Source organism: Scyliorhinus torazame, unplaced genomic scaffold (genome assembly GCF_047496885.1).
Source record: "Scyliorhinus torazame isolate Kashiwa2021f unplaced genomic scaffold, sScyTor2.1 scaffold_401, whole genome shotgun sequence".
Taxonomy (NCBI): Eukaryota; Metazoa; Chordata; class Chondrichthyes; order Carcharhiniformes; family Scyliorhinidae; genus Scyliorhinus; species Scyliorhinus torazame.
Window position 1 is genome coordinate 96,811 of NW_027308128.1, and position 19,452 is coordinate 116,262.

The window sequence follows — 19,452 nt, forward strand, 5'->3', positions numbered from 1 at the left end:
ATTAAACACTCCCTCACTGATAACACACCCCAATATCTCTCTCTGTATTAAACACTCTCTCACTGATAACACACCCCAATATCTCTGTCTGTATTAAACACTCCCTCACTGATAACACACCCCAATATCTCTGTCTGTATTAAACACTCTCTCACTGATAACACACCCCAATATCTCTCTCTGTATTAAACACTCCCTCACTGATAACACACCCCAATATCTCTCTCTGTATTAAACACTCTCTCACTGATAACACACCCCAATATCTCTGTCTGTATTAAACACTGACTCACTGATAACACACCCCAATATCTCTCTCTGTATTAAACACTCCATCACTGATAACACACCCCAATATCTCTCTCTGTATTAAACACTCCCTCACTGATAACACACCCCAATATCTCTCTCTGTATTAAACACTCCCTCACTGATAACACACCCCAATACCACTGTCTGTATTAAACACTCTCTCACTGATAACACACCCCAATATCTCTCTCTGTATTAAACACTCTCTCACTGATAACACTCCCCAATATCTCTGTCTGTATTAAACACTCCCTCACTGATAACACACCCCAATATCTCTCTCTCTATTAAACACTCTCTCACTGATAACACTCCCCAATATCTCTGTCTGTATTAAACACTCCCTCACTGATAACACTCCCCAATATCTCTGTCTGTATTAAACACTCCCTCACTGATAACACACCCCAATATCTCTCTCTGTATTAAACACTCTCTCACTGATAACACACCCCAATATCTCTGTCTGTATTAAACACTCTCTCACTGATAACACTCCCCAATATCTCTCTCTGTATTAAACACTCTCTCACTGATAACACACCCCAATATCTCTGTCTGTATTAAACACTCTCTCACTGATAACACTCCCCAATATCTCTGTCTGTATTAAACACTCCCTCACTGATAACACACCCCAATATCTCTCTCTCTATTAAACACTCTCTCACTGATAACACACCCCAATATCTCTCTCTCTATTAAACACTCTCTCACTGATAACACACCCCAATATCTCTCTCTCTATTAACCACTCTCTCACTGATAACACACCCCAATATCCCTGTCTCTGTATTAAACACTCTCTCACTGATAACACACCCCAATATCTCTCTCTCTGTATTAAACACTCCCTCACTGATAACACACCCCAATATCTCTCTCTGTATTAAACACTCTCTCACTGATAACACACCCCAATATCTCTGTCTGTATTAAACACTCCCTCACTGATAACACACCCCAATATCTCTGTCTGTATTAAACACTCTCTCACTGATAACACACCCCAATATCTCTGTCTGTATTAAACACTCCCTCACTGATAACACACCCCAATATCTCTCTCTGTATTAAACACTCTCTCACTGATAACACACCCCAATATCTCTCTCTGTATTAAACACTCCCTCACTGATAACACACCCCAATATCTCTCTCTGTATTAAACACTCTCTCACTGATAACACACCCCAATATCTCTGTCTGTATTAAACACTCCCTCACTGATAACACACCCCAATATCTCTGTCTGTATTAAACACTCTCTCACTGATAACACACCCCAATATCTCTCTCTGTATTAAACACTCCCTCACTGATAACACACCCCAATATCTCTCTCTGTATTAAACACTCTCTCACTGATAACACACCCCAATATCTCTGTCTGTATTAAACACTGACTCACTGATAACACACCCCAATATCTCTCTCTGTATTAAACACTCCATCACTGATAACACACCCCAATATCTCTCTCTGTATTAAACACTCCCTCACTGATAACACACCCCAATATCTCTCTCTGTATTAAACACTCCCTTACTGATAACACACCCCAATACCTCTGTCTGTATTAAACACTCTCTCACTGATAACACACCCCAATATCTCTCTCTGTATTAAACACTCTCTCACTGATAACACACCCCAATATCTCTCTCTGTATTAAACACTCCCTCACTGATAACACACCCCAATATCTCTCTCTCTGTATTAAACACTCCCTCACTGATAACACACCCCAATATCTCTGTCTGTATCAAACACTCTCTCACTGATAACACACCCCAATATCTCTGTCTGTATTAAACACTCTCTCACTGATAACACACCCCAATATCTCTGTCTGTATTAAACACTCTCTCACTGATAACACACCCCAATATCTCTCTCTGTATTAAACACTCCCTCACTGATAACACACCCCAATATCTCTGTCTGTATTAAACACTCTCTCACTGATAACACACCCCAATATCTCTGTCTGTATTAAACACTCTCTCACTGATAACACACCCCAATATCTCTCTCTCTGTATTAAACACTCCCTCACTGATAACACACCCCAATATCTCTGTCTGTATTAAACACTCTCTCACTGATAACACACCCCAATATCTCTGTCTGTATTAAACACTCCCTCACTGATAACACACCCCAATATCTCTGTCTGTATTAAACACTCTCTCACTGATAACACACCCCAATATCTCTCTCTCTGTATTAAACACTCCCTCACTGATAACACACCCCAATATCTCTGTCTGTATTAAACACTCCCTCATTGATAACACACCCCAATATTTCTCTCTGTATTAAACACTCCCTCACTGATAACACTCCCCAATATCTCTGTCTGTATTAAACACTCTCTCAGTGATAACACACCCCAATATCTCTGTCTGTATTAAACACTCTCTCACTGATAACACACCCCAATATCTCTGTCTGTATTAAACACTCCCTCACTGATAACACACCCCAATATCTCTCTCTGTATTAAACACTCCCTCACTGATAACACACCCCAATATCTCTCTCTGTATTAAACACTCCCTCACTGATAACACACCCCAATATCTCTGTCTGTATTAAACACTCCCTCACTGATAACACACCCCAATATCTCTCTCTGTATTAAACACTCCCTCACTGATAACACACCCCAATATCTCTGTCTGTATTAAACACTCCCTCACTGATAACACTCCCCAATATCTCTGTCTGTATTAAACACTCCCTCACTGATAACACACCCCAATATCTCTCTCTGTATTAAACACTCTCTCACTGATAACACACCCCAATATCTCTCTCTGTATTAAACACTCTCTAACTGATAACACACCCCAATATCTCTCTCTCTGTATTAAACACTCCCTCACTGATAACACTCCCCAATATCTCTGTCTGTATTAAACACTCCCTCACTGATAACACACCCCAATATCTCTCTCTGTATTAAACACTCTCTCACTGATAACACACCCCAATATTTCTCTCTGTATTAAACACTCCCTCACTGATAACACTCCCCAATATCTCTGTCTGTATTAAACACTCTCTCAGTGATAACACACCCCAATATCTCTGTCTGTATTAAACACTCTCTCACTGATAACACACCCCAATATCTCTGTCTGTATTAAACACTCCCTCACTGATAACACACCCCAATATCTCTCTCTGTATTAAACACTCCCTCACTGATAACACTCCCCAATATCTCTCTCTGTATTAAACACTCCCTCACTGATAACACACCCCAATATCTCTCTCTGTATTAAACACTCTCTCACTGATAACACTCCCCAATATCTCTCTCTGTATTAAACACTCCCTCACTGATAACACACCCCAATATCTCTCTCTGTATTAAACACTCCCTCACTGATAACACACCCCAATATCTCTGTCTGTATTAAACACTCCCTCACTGATAACACACCCCAATATCTCTCGCTCTGTATTAAACACTCCCTCACTGATAACACACCCCAATATCTCTCTCTGTATTAAACACTCTCTCACTGATAACACACCCCAATATCTCTCTCTGTATTAAACATTCCCTCACTGATAACACACCCCAATACCTCTCTCTGTATTAAACACTCCCTCACTGATAACACACCCCAATATCTCTGTCTGTATTAAACACTCCCTCACTGATAACACACCCCAATATCTCTGTCTGTATTAAACACTCTCTCACTGATAACACACCCCAATATCTCTCTCTCTGTATTAAACACTACCTCACTGATAACACACCCCAATATCTCTCTCTGTATTAAACACTCCCTCACTGATAACACACCCCAATATCTCTGTCTGTATTAAACACTCTCGCACTGATAACACACCCCAATATCTCTGTCTGTATTAAACACTCTCTCACTGATAACACACCCCAATATCTCTCTCTCTGTATTAAACACTCCCTCACTGATAACACACCCCAATATCTCTCTCTGTATTAAACACTCCCTCACTGATAACACACCCCAATATCTCTCTCTGTATTAAACACTCTCTCACTGATAACACACCCCAATATCTATGTCTGCATTAAACACTCTCTCACTGATAACACACCCCAATATCGCTGTCTGTATTAAACACTCTCTCACTGATAACACACCCCAATATCTCTCTCTGTATTAAACACTCTCTCACTGATAACACACCCCAATATCTCTCTCTGTATTAAACACTCCCTCACTGATAACACACCCCAATATCTCTCTCTGTATTAAACACTCTCTCACTGATAACACACCCCAATATCTCTCTCTGTATTAAACACTCTCTCACTGATAACACACCCCAATATCTCTCTCTGTATTAAACACTCCCTCACTGATAACACACCCCAATATCTCTCTCTGTATTAAACACTCCCTCACTGATAACACTCCCCAATATCTCTGTCTGTATTAAACACTCCCTCACTGATAACACACCCCAATATCTCTCTCTCTGTATTAAACACTCCCTCACTGATAACACACCCCAATATCTCCCTCTGTATTAAACACTCCCTCACTGATAACACACCCCAATATCTCTCTCTCTGTATTAAACACTCTCTCACTGATAACACACCCCAATATCTCTGTCTGTATTAAACACTCCCTCACTGATAACACACCCCAATATCTCTCTCTGTATTAAACACTCCCTCACTGATAACACACCCCAATATCTCTGTCTGTATTAAACACTCTCTCACTGATAACACTCCCCAATATCTCTCTCTGGTAAACACTCTCTCACTGATAACACACCCCAATATCTCTGTCTGTATTAAACACTCTCTCACTGATAACACACCCCAATATCTCTCTCTCTATTAAACACTCCCTCACTGATAACACACCCCAATATCTCTCTCTGTATTAAACACTCTCTCACTGATAACACACCCCAATATCTCTCTCTGTATTAAACACTCCCTCACTGATAACACACCCCAATATCTCTGTCTGTATTAAACACTCTCTCACTGATAACACACCCCAATATCTCTCTTTCTGTATTAAACACTCTCTCACTGATAACACACCCCAATATCTCTCTCTCTATTAAACACTCTCTCACTGATAACACACCCCAATATCTCTCTCTCTGTATTAAACACTCCCTCACTGATAACACCCCCCAATATCTCTCTCTGTATTAAACACTCTCTCACTGATAACACACCCCAATATCTCTGTCTGTATTAAACACTCTCTCACTGATAACACACCCCAATATCTCTGTCTGTATTAAACACTCTCTCACTGATAACACTCCCCAATATCTCTGTCTGTATTAAACACTCTCTCACTGATAACACACCCCAATATCTCTCTCTGTATTAAACACTCTCTCACTGATAACACACCCCAATATCTCTCTCTGTATTAAACACTCCCTCACTGATAACACTCCCCAATATCTCTCTCTGTATTAAACACTCTCTCACTGATAACACACCCCAATATCTCTCTCTGTATTAAACACTCTCTCACTGATAACACACCCCAATATCTCTCTCTGTATTAAACACTCTCTCACTGATAACACACCCCAATATCTCTCTCTGTATTAAACACTCTCTCACTGATAACACACCCCAATATCTCTGTCTGTATTAAACACTCTCTCACTGATAACACTCCCCAATATCTCTCTCTGCATTAAACACTCTCTCACTGATAACACACCCCAATATCTCTCTCTGTATTAAACACTCCCTCACTGATAACACACCCCAATATCTCTGTCTGTATTAAACACTCCCTCACTGATAACACACCCCAATATCTCTGTCTGTATCAAACACTCTCTCACTGATAACACACCCCAATATCTCTGTCTGTATTAAACACTCTCTCACTGATAACACACCCCAATATCTCTCTCTCTGTATTAAACACTCTCTCACTGATAACACACCCCAATATCTCTCTCTGTATTAAACACTCTCTCACTGATAACACACCCCAATATCTCTGTCTGTATTAAACACTCTCTCACTGATAACACACCCCAATATCTCTGTCTGTATTAAACACTCTCTCACTGATAACACACCCCAATATCTCTCTCTCTGTATTAAACACTCTCTCACTGATAACACACCCCAATATCTCTGTCTGTATTAAACACTCTCTCACTGATAACACTCCCCAATATCTCTCTCTGTATTAAACACTCCCTCACTGATAACACACCCCAATATCTCTCTCTGTATTAAACACTCTCTCACTGATAACACACCCCAATATCTCTGTCTGTATTAAACACTCTCTCACTGATAACACTCCCCAATATCTCTCCCTGTATTAAACACTCTCTCACTGATAACACACCCCAAAATCTCTGTCTGTATTAAACACTCTCTCACTGATAACACTCCCCAATATCTCTGTCTGTATTAAACACTCCCTCACTGATAACACACCCCAATATCTCTCTCTGTATTAAACACTCTCTCACTGATAACCCTCCCCAATATCTCTGTCTGTATTAAACACTCCCTCACTGATAACACACCCCAATATCTCTGTCTGTATTAAACACTCTCTCACTGATAACACTCCCCAATATCTCTGTCTGTATTAAACACTCCCTCACTGATAACACACCCCAATATCTCTCTCTGTATTAAACACTCCCTCACTGATAACACACCCCAATATATCTCTCTGTATTAAACACTCTCTCACTGATAACACACCCCAATATCTCTCTCTGTATTAAACACTCCCTCACTGATAACACACCCCAATATCTCTCTCTGTATTAAACACTCTCTCACTGATAACACACCCCAATATCTCTGTCTGTATTAAACACTCACTCACTGATAACACTCCCCAATATCTCTCTCTGTATTAAACACTCTCTCACTGATAACACACCCCAATATCTCTGTCTGTATTAAACACTCTCTCACTGATAACACTCCCCAATATCTCTGTCTGTATTAAACACTCCCTCACTGATAACACACCCCAATATCTCTCTCTCTATTAAACACTCTCTCACTGATAACACACCCCAATATCTCTCTCTCTATTAAACACTCTCTCACTGATAACACACCCCAATATCTCTCTCTCTATTAAACACTCTCTCACTGATAACACACCCCAATATCCCTGTCTCTGTATTAAACACTCTCTCACTGATAACACACCCCAATATCTCTCTCTCTGTATTAAACACTCCCTCACTGATAACACATCCCAATATCTCTCTCTGTATTAAACACTCTCTCACTGATAACACACACCAATATCTCTGTCTGTATTAAACACTCCCTCACTGATAACACACCCCAATATCTCTGTCTGTATTAAACACTCTCTCACTGATAACACACCCCAATATCTCTGTCTGTATTAAACACTCCCTCACTGATAACACACCCCAATATCTCTCTCTGTATTAAACACTCTCTCACTGATAACACACCCCAATATCTCTCTCTGTATTAAACACTCCCTCACTGATAACACACCCCAATATCTCTCTCTGTATTAAACACTCTCTCACTGATAACACACCCCAATATCTCTGTCTGTATTAAACACTCCCTCACTGATAACACACCCCAATATCTCTGTCTGTATTAAACACTCTCTCACTGATAACACACCCCAATATCTCTCTCTGTATTAAACACTCCCTCACTGATAACACACCCCAATATCTCTGTCTGTATTAAACACTGACTCACTGATAACACACCCCAATATCTCTCTCTGTATTAAACACTCCATCACTGATAACACACCCCAATATCTCTCTCTGTATTAAACACTCCCTCACTGATAACACACCCCAATATCTCTCTCTGTATTAAACACTCCCTCACTGATAACACACCCCAATACCTCTGTCTGTATTAAACACTCTCTCACTGATAACACACCCCAATATCTCTCTCTGTATTAAACACTCTCTCACTGATAACACACCCCAATATCTCTCTCTGTATTAAACACTCCCTCACTGATAACACACCCCAATATCTCTCTCTCTGTATTAAACACTCCCTCACTGATAACACACCCCAATATCTCTGTCTGTATTAAACACTCCCTCACTGATAACACACCCCAATATCTCTCTCTGTATTAAACACTCTCGCACTGATAACACACCCCAATATCTCTGTCTGTATTAAACACTCTCTCACTGATAACACACCCCAATATCTCTCTCTCTGTATTAAACACTCCTTCACTGATAACACACCCCAATATCTCTCTCTGTATTAAACACTCCCTCACTGATAAAACACCCCAATATCTCTCTCTGTATTAAACACTCTCTCACTGATAACACACCCCAATATCTCTGTCTGTATTAAACACTCTCTCACTGATAACACACCCCAATATCTCTGTCTGTATTAAACACTCTCTCACTGATAACACACCCCAATATCTCTCTCTGTATTAAACACTCTCTCACTGATAACGCACCCCAATATCTCTCTCTGTATTAAACACTCCCTCACTGATAACACACCCCAATATCTCTCTCTGCATTAAACACTCTCTCACTGATAACACACCCCAATATCTCTCTCTGTATTAAACACTCTCTCACTGATAACACATCCCAATATCTCTCTCTGTATTAAACACTCCCTCACTGATAACACACCCCAATATCTCTGTCTGTATTAAACACTCCCTCACTGATAACACACCCCAATATCTCTCACTCTGTATTAAACACTCTCTCACTGATAACACAGCCCAATATCTCTCTCTGTATTAAACACTCTCTCACTGATAACACACCCCAATATCTCTCACTCTGTATTAAACACTCTCTCACTGATAACACACCCCAATATCGCTGTCTGTATTAAACACTCCCTCACTGATAACACACCCCAATATCTCTCTCTGTATTAAACACTCTCTCACTGATAACACACCCCAATATCTCTCTCTGTATTAAACACTCCCTCACTGATAACACTCCCCAATATCTCTGTCTGTATTAAACACTCCCTCACTGATAACACACCCCAATATCTCTCTCTCTGTATTAAACACTCCCTCACTGATAACACACCCCAATACCTCTCTCTGTATTAAACACTCTCTCACTGATAACACACCCCAATATCTCTCTCTGTATTAAACACTCCCTCACTGATAACACACCCCAATATCTCTGTCTGTATTAAACACTCTCTCACTGATAACACACCCCAATATCTCTGTCTGTATTAAACACACTCTCACTGATAACACACCCCAATATCTCTCTCTGTATTAAACACTCCCTCACTGATAACACACCCCAATATCTCTGTCTGTATTAAACACCCTCTCACTGATAACACTCCCCAATATCTCTCTCTGTATTAAACACTCTCTCACTGATAACACACCCCAATATCTCTGTCTGTATTAAACACTCTCTCACTGATAACACACCCCAATATCTCTCTCTGTATTAAACACTCCCTCACTGATAACACACCCCAATATCTCTCTCTGTATTAAACACTCTCTCACTGATAACACTCCCCAATATCTCTGTCTGTATTAAACACTCCCTCACTGATAACACACCCCAATATCTCTGTCTGTATTAAACACTCTCTCACTGATAACACTCCCCAATATCTCTATCTGTATTAAACACTCCCTCACTGATAACACACCCCAATATCTCTCTCTGTATTAAACACTCTCTCACTGATAACACACCCCAATATCTCTGTCTGTATTAAACACTCTCTCACTGATAACACACCCCAATATCCCTGTCTCTGTATTAAACACTCTCTCACTGATAACACACCCCAATATCTCTCTCTCTGTATTAAACACTCCCTCACTGATAACACACCCCAATATCTCTCTCTGTATTAAACACTCTCTCACTGATAACACACCCCAATATCTCTGTCTGTATTAAACACTCCCTCACTGTCAACACACCCCAATATCTCTGTCTGTATTAAACACTCTCTCACTGATAACACACCCCAATATCTCTGTCTGTATTAAACACTCCCTCACTGATAACACACCCCAATATCTCTCTCTGTATTAAACACTCTCTCACTGATAACACACCCCAATATCTCTCTCTGTATTAAACACTCCCTCACTGATAACACACCCCAATATCTCTCTCTGTATTAAACACTCTCTCACTGATAACACACCCCAATATCTCTGTCTGTATTAAACACTCCCTCACTGATAACACACCCCAATATCTCTGTCTGTATTAAACACTCTCTCACTGATAACACACCCCACTATCTCTCTCTGTATTAAACACTCCCTCACTGATAACACACCCCAATATCTCTCTCTGTATTAAACACTCTCTCACTGATAACACACCCCAATATATCTGTCTGTATTAAACACTCACTCACTGATAACACACCCCAATATCTCTCTCTGTATTAAACACTCCATCACTGATAACACACCCCAATAACTCTCTCTGTATTAAACACTCCCTCACTGATAACACACCCCAATATCTCTCTCTGTATTAAACACTCCCTCACTGATAACACACCCCAATATCTCTGTCTGTATTAAACACTCTCTCACTGATAACACACCCCAATATCTCTCTCTGTATTAAACACTCTCTCACTGATAACACACCCCAATATCTCTCTCTGTATTAAACACTCCCTCACTGATAACACACCCCAATATCTCTCTCTCTGTATTAAACACTCCCTCACTGATAACACACCCCAATATCTCTGTCTGTATCAAACACTCTCTCACTGATAACACACCCCAATATCTCTGTCTGTATTAAACACTCTCTCACTGATAACACACCCCAATATCTCTGTCTGTATTAAACACTCTCTCACTGATAACACACCCCAATATCTCTCTCTGTATTAAACACTCCCTCACTGATAACACACCCCAATATCTCTGTCTGTATTAAACACTCTCTCACTGATAACACACCCCAATATCTCTGTCTGTATTAAACACTCTCTCACTGATAACACACCCCAATATCTCTCTCTCTGTATTAAACACTCTCTCACTGATAACACACCCCAATATCTCTGTCTGTATTAAACACTCTCTCACTGATAACACTCCCCAATATCACTCTCTGTATTAAACACTCTCTCACTGATAACACACCCCAATATCTCTCTCTGTATTAAACACTCTCTCACTGATAACACACCCCAATATCTCTGTCTGTATTAAACACTCTCTCACTGATAACACTCCCCAATATCTCTCTCTGTATTAAACACTCTCTCACTGATAACACACCCCAATATCTCTCTCTGTATTAAACACTCCCTCACTGATAACACACCCCAATATCTCTCTCTGTATTAAACACTCCCTCACTGATAACACACCCCAATATCTCTGTCTGTATTAAACACTCCCTCACTGATAACACACCCCAATATCTCTCTCTGTATTAAACGCTCTCTCACTGATAACACAACCCAATATCTCTGTATTAAACACTCTCTCACTGATAACACACCCCAATATCTCTCTCTGTATTAAACACTCCCTCACTGATAACACACCCCAATATCTCTGTCTGTATTAAACACTCTCTCACTGATAACACACCCCAATATCTCTGTCCGTATTAAACACTCCCTCACTGATAACACACCCCAATATCTCTCTCTGTATTAAACACTCCCTCACTGATAACACCCCCCAATATCTCTGTCTGTATTAAACACCCTCTCACTGATAACACTCCCCAATATCTCTCTCTGTATTAAACACTCTCTCACTGATAACACACCCCAATATCTCTGTCTGTATTAAACACTCTCTCACTGATAACACACCCCAATATCTCTCTCTGTATTAAACACTCCCTCACTGATAACACACCCCAATATCTCTCTCTGTATTAAACACTCTCTCACTGATAACACTCCCCAATATCTCTGTCTGTATTAAACACTCCCTCACTGATAACACACCCCAATATCTCTGTCTGTATTAAACACTCTCTCACTGATAACACTCCCAAATATCTCTATCTGTATTAAACACTCCCTCACTGATAACACACCCCAATATCTCTCTCTGTATTAAACACTCTCTCACTGATAACACACCCCAATATCTCTGTCTGTATTAAACACTCTCTCACTGATAACACACCCCAATATCCCTGTCTCTGTATTAAACACTCTCTCACTGATAACACACCCCAATATCTCTCTCTCTGTATTAAACACTCCCTCACTGATAACACACCCCAATATCTCTCTCTGTATTAAACACTCTCTCACTGATAACACACCCCAATATCTCTGTCTGTATTAAACACTCCCTCACTGTCAACACACCCCAATATCTCTGTCTGTATTAAACACTCTCTCACTGATAACACACCCCAATATCTCTGTCTGTATTAAACACTCCCTCACTGATAACACACCCCAATATCTCTCTCTGTATTAAACACTCTCTCACTGATAACACACCCCAATATCTCTCTCTGTATTAAACACTCCCTCACTGATAACACACCCCAATATCTCTCTCTGTATTAAACACTCTCTCACTGATAACACACCCCAATATCTCTGTCTGTATTAAACACTCCCTCACTGATAACACACCCCAATATCTCTGTCTGTATTAAACACTCTCTCACTGATAACACACCCCACTATCTCTCTCTGTATTAAACACTCCCTCACTGATAACACACCCCAATATCTCTCTCTGTATTAAACACTCTCTCACTGATAACACACCCCAATATATCTGTCTGTATTAAACACTCACTCACTGATAACACACCCCAATATCTCTCTCTGTATTAAACACTCCATCACTGATAACACACCCCAATAACTCTCTCTGTATTAAACACTCCCTCACTGATAACACACCCCAATATCTCTCTCTGTATTAAACACTCCCTCACTGATAACACACCCCAATATCTCTGTCTGTATTAAACACTCTCTCACTGATAACACACCCCAATATCTCTCTCTGTATTAAACACTCTCTCACTGATAACACACCCCAATATCTCTCTCTGTATTAAACACTCCCTCACTGATAACACACCCCAATATCTCTCTCTCTGTATTAAACACTCCCTCACTGATAACACACCCCAATATCTCTGTCTGTATCAAACACTCTCTCACTGATAACACACCCCAATATCTCTGTCTGTATTAAACACTCTCTCACTGATAACACATCCCAATATCTCTGTCTGTATTAAACACTCTCTCACTGATAACACACCCCAATATCTCTCTCTGTATTAAACACTCCCTCACTGATAACACACCCCAATATCTCTGTCTGTATTAAACACTCTCTCACTGATAACACACCCCAATATCTCTGTCTGTATTAAACACTCTCTCACTGATAACACACCCCAATATCTCTCTCTCTGTATTAAACACTCTCTCACTGATAACACACCCCAATATCTCTGTCTGTATTAAACACTCTCTCACTGATAACACTCCCCAATATCACTCTCTGTATTAAACACTCTCTCACTGATAACACACCCCAATATCTCTCTCTGTATTAAACACTCTCTCACTGATAACACACCCCAATATCTCTGTCTGTATTAAACACTCTCTCACTGATAACACTCCCCAATATCTCTCTCTGTATTAAACACTCTCTCACTGATAACACACCCCAATATCTCTCTCTGTATTAAACACTCCCTCACTGATAACACACCCCAATATCTCTCTCTGTATTAAACACTCCCTCACTGATAACACACCCCAATATCTCTGTCTGTATTAAACACTCCCTCACTGATAACACACCCCAATATCTCTCTCTGTATTAAACGCTCTCTCACTGATAACACACCCCAATATCTCTGTATTAAACACTCTCTCACTGATAACACACCCCAATATCTCTCTCTGTATTAAACACTCCCTCACTGATAACACACCCCAATATCTCTGTCTGTATTAAACACTCTCTCACTGATAACACACCCCAATATCTCTGTCCGTATTAAACACTCCCTCACTGATAACACACCCCAATATCTCTCTCTGTATTAAACACTCCCTCACTGATAACACACCCCAATATCTCTCTCTGTATTAAACACTCACTCACTGATAACACACCCCAATATCTCTGTCTGTATTATACACTCCCTCACTGATAACACTCCCCAATATCTCTCTCTCTGTATTAAACACTCTCTCACTGATAACACACCCCAATATCTCTCTCTCTGCATTAAACACTCTCTCACTGATAACACACCCCAATATCTCTCTCTGTATTAAACACTCTCTCACTGATAACACACCCCAATATCTCTGTCTGTATTAAACACTCTCTCACTGATAACACACCCCAATATCTCTCTCTGTATTAAACACTCCCTCACTGATAACACACCCCAATATCTCTCTCTGTATTAAACACTCCCTCACTGATAACACACCCCAATATCTCTGTCTGTATTAAACACTCCCTCACTGATAACACACCCCAATATCTCTCTCTGTATTAAACACTCCCTCACTGATAACACACCCCAATATCTCTGTCTGTATTAAACACTCTCTCACTGATAACACTCCCCAATATCTCTCTCTCTGTATTAAACTCTCTCTCACTGATAACACACCCCAATATCTCTGTCTGTATTAAACACTCCCTCACTGATAACACACCCCAATATCTCTGTCTGTATTAAACACTCTCTGACTGATAACACACCCCAATATCTCTGTCTGTATTAAACACTCTCTCACTGATAACACAAACCAATATCTCTGTCTGTATTAAACACTCTCTCACTGATAACACACCCCAATATCTCTCTCTCTGTATTAAACACTCTCTCATTGATAACACACCCCTATATCTCTGTCTGTATTAAACACTCTCTCACTGATAACACTCCCCAATATCTCTCTCTCTGTATTAAACACTCTCTCACTGATAACACACCCCAATATCTCTGTCTGTATTAAACACTCTCTCACTGATAACACACCCCAATATCTCTCTCTGTATTAAACACTCCCTCACTGATAACACACCCCAATATCTCTGTCTGTATTAAACACTCCCTCACTGATAACACACCCCAATATCTCTCTCTGTATTAAACACTCCCTCACTGATAACACACCCCAATATCTCTGTCTGTATTAAACACTCTCTGACTGATAACACACCCCAATATCTCTGTCTGTATTAAACACTCTCTCACTGATAACACACCCCAATATCTCTGTCTGTATTAAACACTCTCTCACTGATAACACACTCCAATATCTCTGTCTGTATTAAACACTCTCACTGATAACACACTCCAATATCTCTGTCTCTGTATTAAACACTCCCTCACTGATAACACACCCCAATATCTCTGTCTGTATTAAACACTCTCTCACTGATAACACACCCCAATATCTCTGTCTGTATTAAACACTCTCTCACTGATAACACACCCCAATATCTCTCTCTGTATTAAACACTCCCTCACTGATAACACACCCCAATATCTCTGTCTGTATTAAACACTCCCTCACTGATAACACTCCCCAATATCTCTCTCTGTATTAAACACTCCCTCACTGATAACACACCCCAATATCTCTCTCTCTGTATTAAACACTCCCTCACTGATAACACACCCCAATATCTCAGTCTGTATTAAACACTCCCTCACTGATAACACACCCCAATATCTCTCTCTGTATTAAACACTCTCTCACTGATAACACACCCCGATATCTCTGTCTGTATTAAACACTCCCTCACTGATAACACACCCCAATATCTCTCTCTGTATTAAACACTCTCGCACTGATAACACACCCCAATATCTCTGTCTGTATTAAACACTCTCTCACTGATAACACACCCCAATATCTCTCTCTCTGTATTAAACACTCCTTCACTGATAACACACCCCAATATCTCTCTCTGTATTAAACACTCCCTCACTGATAAAACACCCCAATATCTCTCTCTGTATTAAACACTCTCTCACTGATAACACACCCCAATATCTCTGTCTGTATTAAACACTCTCTCACTGATAACACACCCCAATATCTCTGTCTGTATTAAACACTCTCTCACTGATAACACACCCCAATATCTCTCTCTGTATTAAACACTCTCTCACTGATAACGCACCCCAATATCTCTCTCTGTATTAAACACTCCCTCACTGATAACACACCCCAATATCTCTCTCTGCATTAAACACTCTCTCACTGATAACACACCCCAATATCTCTCTCTGTATTAAACACTCTCTCACTGATAACACATCCCAGTATCTCTCTCTGTATTAAACACTCCCTCACTGATAACACACCCCAATATCTCTGTCTGTATTAAACACTCCCTCACTGATAACACACCCCAATATCTCTCACTCTGTATTAAACACTCTCTCACTGATAACACACCCCAATATCTCTCTCTGTATTAAACACTCTCTCACTGATAACACACCCCAATATCTCTCACTCTGTATTAAACACTCTCTCACTGATAACACACCCCAATATCTCTGTCTGTATTAAACACTCCCTCACTGATAACACACCCCAATATCTCTCTCTGTATTAAACACTCTCTCACTGATAACACACCCCAATATCTCTCTCTGTATTAAACACTCCCTCACTGATAACACTCCCCAATATCTCTGTCTGTATTAAACACTCCCTCACTGATAACACACCCCAATATCTCTCTCTCTGTATTAAACACTCCCTCACTGATAACACACCCCAATACCTCTCTCTGTATTAAACACTCTCTCACTGATAACACACCCCAATATCTCTCTCTGTATTAAACACTCCCTCACTGATAACACACCCCAATATCTCTGTCTGTATTAAACACTCTCTCACTGATAACACACCCCAATATCTCTGTCTGTATTAAACACTCTCTCACTGATAACACACCCCAATATCTCTCTCTGTATTAAACACTCCCTCACTGATAACACACCCCAATATCTCTCTCTGTATTAAACACTCCCTCACTGATAACACACCCCAATATCTCTGTCTGTATTAAACACCCTCTCACTGATAACACTCCCCAATATCTCTCTCTGTATTAAACACTCTCTCACTGATAACACACCCCAATATCTCTGTCTGTATTAAACACTCTCTCACTGATAACACACCCCAATATCTCTCTCTGTATTAAACACTCCCTCACTGATAACACACCCCAATATCTCTCTCTGTATTAAACACTCTCTCACTGATAACACTCCCCAATATCTCTGTCTGTATTAAACACTCCCTCACTGATAACACACCCCAATATCTCTCTCTGTATTAAACACTCTCTCACTGATAACACTCCCCAATATCTCTGTCTGTATTAAACACTCCCTCACTGATAACACACCCCAATATCTCTGTCTGTATTAAACACTCTCTCACTGATAACACTCCCCAATATCTCTATCTGTATTAAACACTCCCTCACTGATAACACACCCCAATATCTCTCTCTGTATTAAACACTCTCTCACTGATAACACACCCCAATATCTCTGTCTGTATTAAACACTCTCTCACTGATAACACACCCCAATATCCCTGTCTCTGTATTAAACACTCTCTCACTGATAACACACCCCAATATCTCTCTCTCTGTATTAAACACTCCCTCACTGATAACACACCCCAATATCTCTCTCTGTATTAAACACTCTCTCACTGATAACACACCCCAATATCTCTGTCTGTATTAAACACTCCCTCACTGTCAACACACCCCAATATCTCTGTCTGTATTAAACACTCTCTCACTGATAACACACCCCAATATCTCTGTCTGTATTAAACACTCCCTCACTGATAACACACCCCAATATCTCTCTCTGTATTAAACACTCTCTCACTGATAACACACCCCAATATCTCTCTCTGTATTAAACACTCCCTCACTGATAACACACCCCAATATCTCTCTCTGTATTAAACACTCTCTCACTGATAACACACCCCAATATCTCTGTCTGTATTAAACACTCCCTCACTGATAACACACCCCAATATCTCTGTCTGTATTAAACACTCTCTCACTGATAACACACCCCACTATCTCTCTCTGTATTAAACACTCCCTCACTGATAACACACCCCAATATCTCTCTCTGTATTAAACACTCTCTCACTGATAACACACCCCAATATATCTGTCTGTATTAAACACTCACTCACTGATAACACACCCCAATATCTCTCTCTGTATTAAACACTCCCTCACTGATAACACACCCCAATCTCTCTCTCTGTATTAAACACTCTCTCACTGATAACACTCCCCAATATCTCTCTCTGTATTAAACACTCTCTCACTGATAACACCCCAATATCTCTCTCTATATTAAACACTCTCTCACTGATAACACACCCCAATATCTCTGTCTGTATTAAACACTCTCTCACTGATAACACACCCCAATATCTCTGTCTGTATTAAACACTCTCTCACTGATAACACACCCCAATATCTCTGTCTGTATTAAACACTCCCTCACTGATAACACTCCCCAATATCTCTCTCTGTATTAAACACTCCCTCACTGATAACACACCCCAATATCTCTGTCTGTATTAAACACTCCCTCACTGAAACACACCCCAATATCTCTCTCTGTATTAAACACTCCCTCACTGATAACACACCCCAATATCTCTCTGTCTGTATTAAACACTCCCTCACTGATAACACACCCCAGTATCTCTGTCTGTATTAAACACTCCCTCACTGATAACACACCCCAATATCTCTGTCTGTATTAAACACTCCCTCACTGATAACGCACCCCAATATCTCTCTCTGTATTAAACACTCCCTCACTGATAACACACCCCAATATCTCTCTCTGTATTAAACACTCCCTCACTGATAACACACCCCAATATATCTGTCTGTATTAAACACTCTCTCACTGATAACACACCCCAATATCTCTGTCTGTATTAAACACTCCCTCACTGATAACACACCCCAATATCTCTGTCTGCATTAAACACTCCCTCACTGATAACACACCCCAATATCTCTCTCTGTATTAAACACTCCC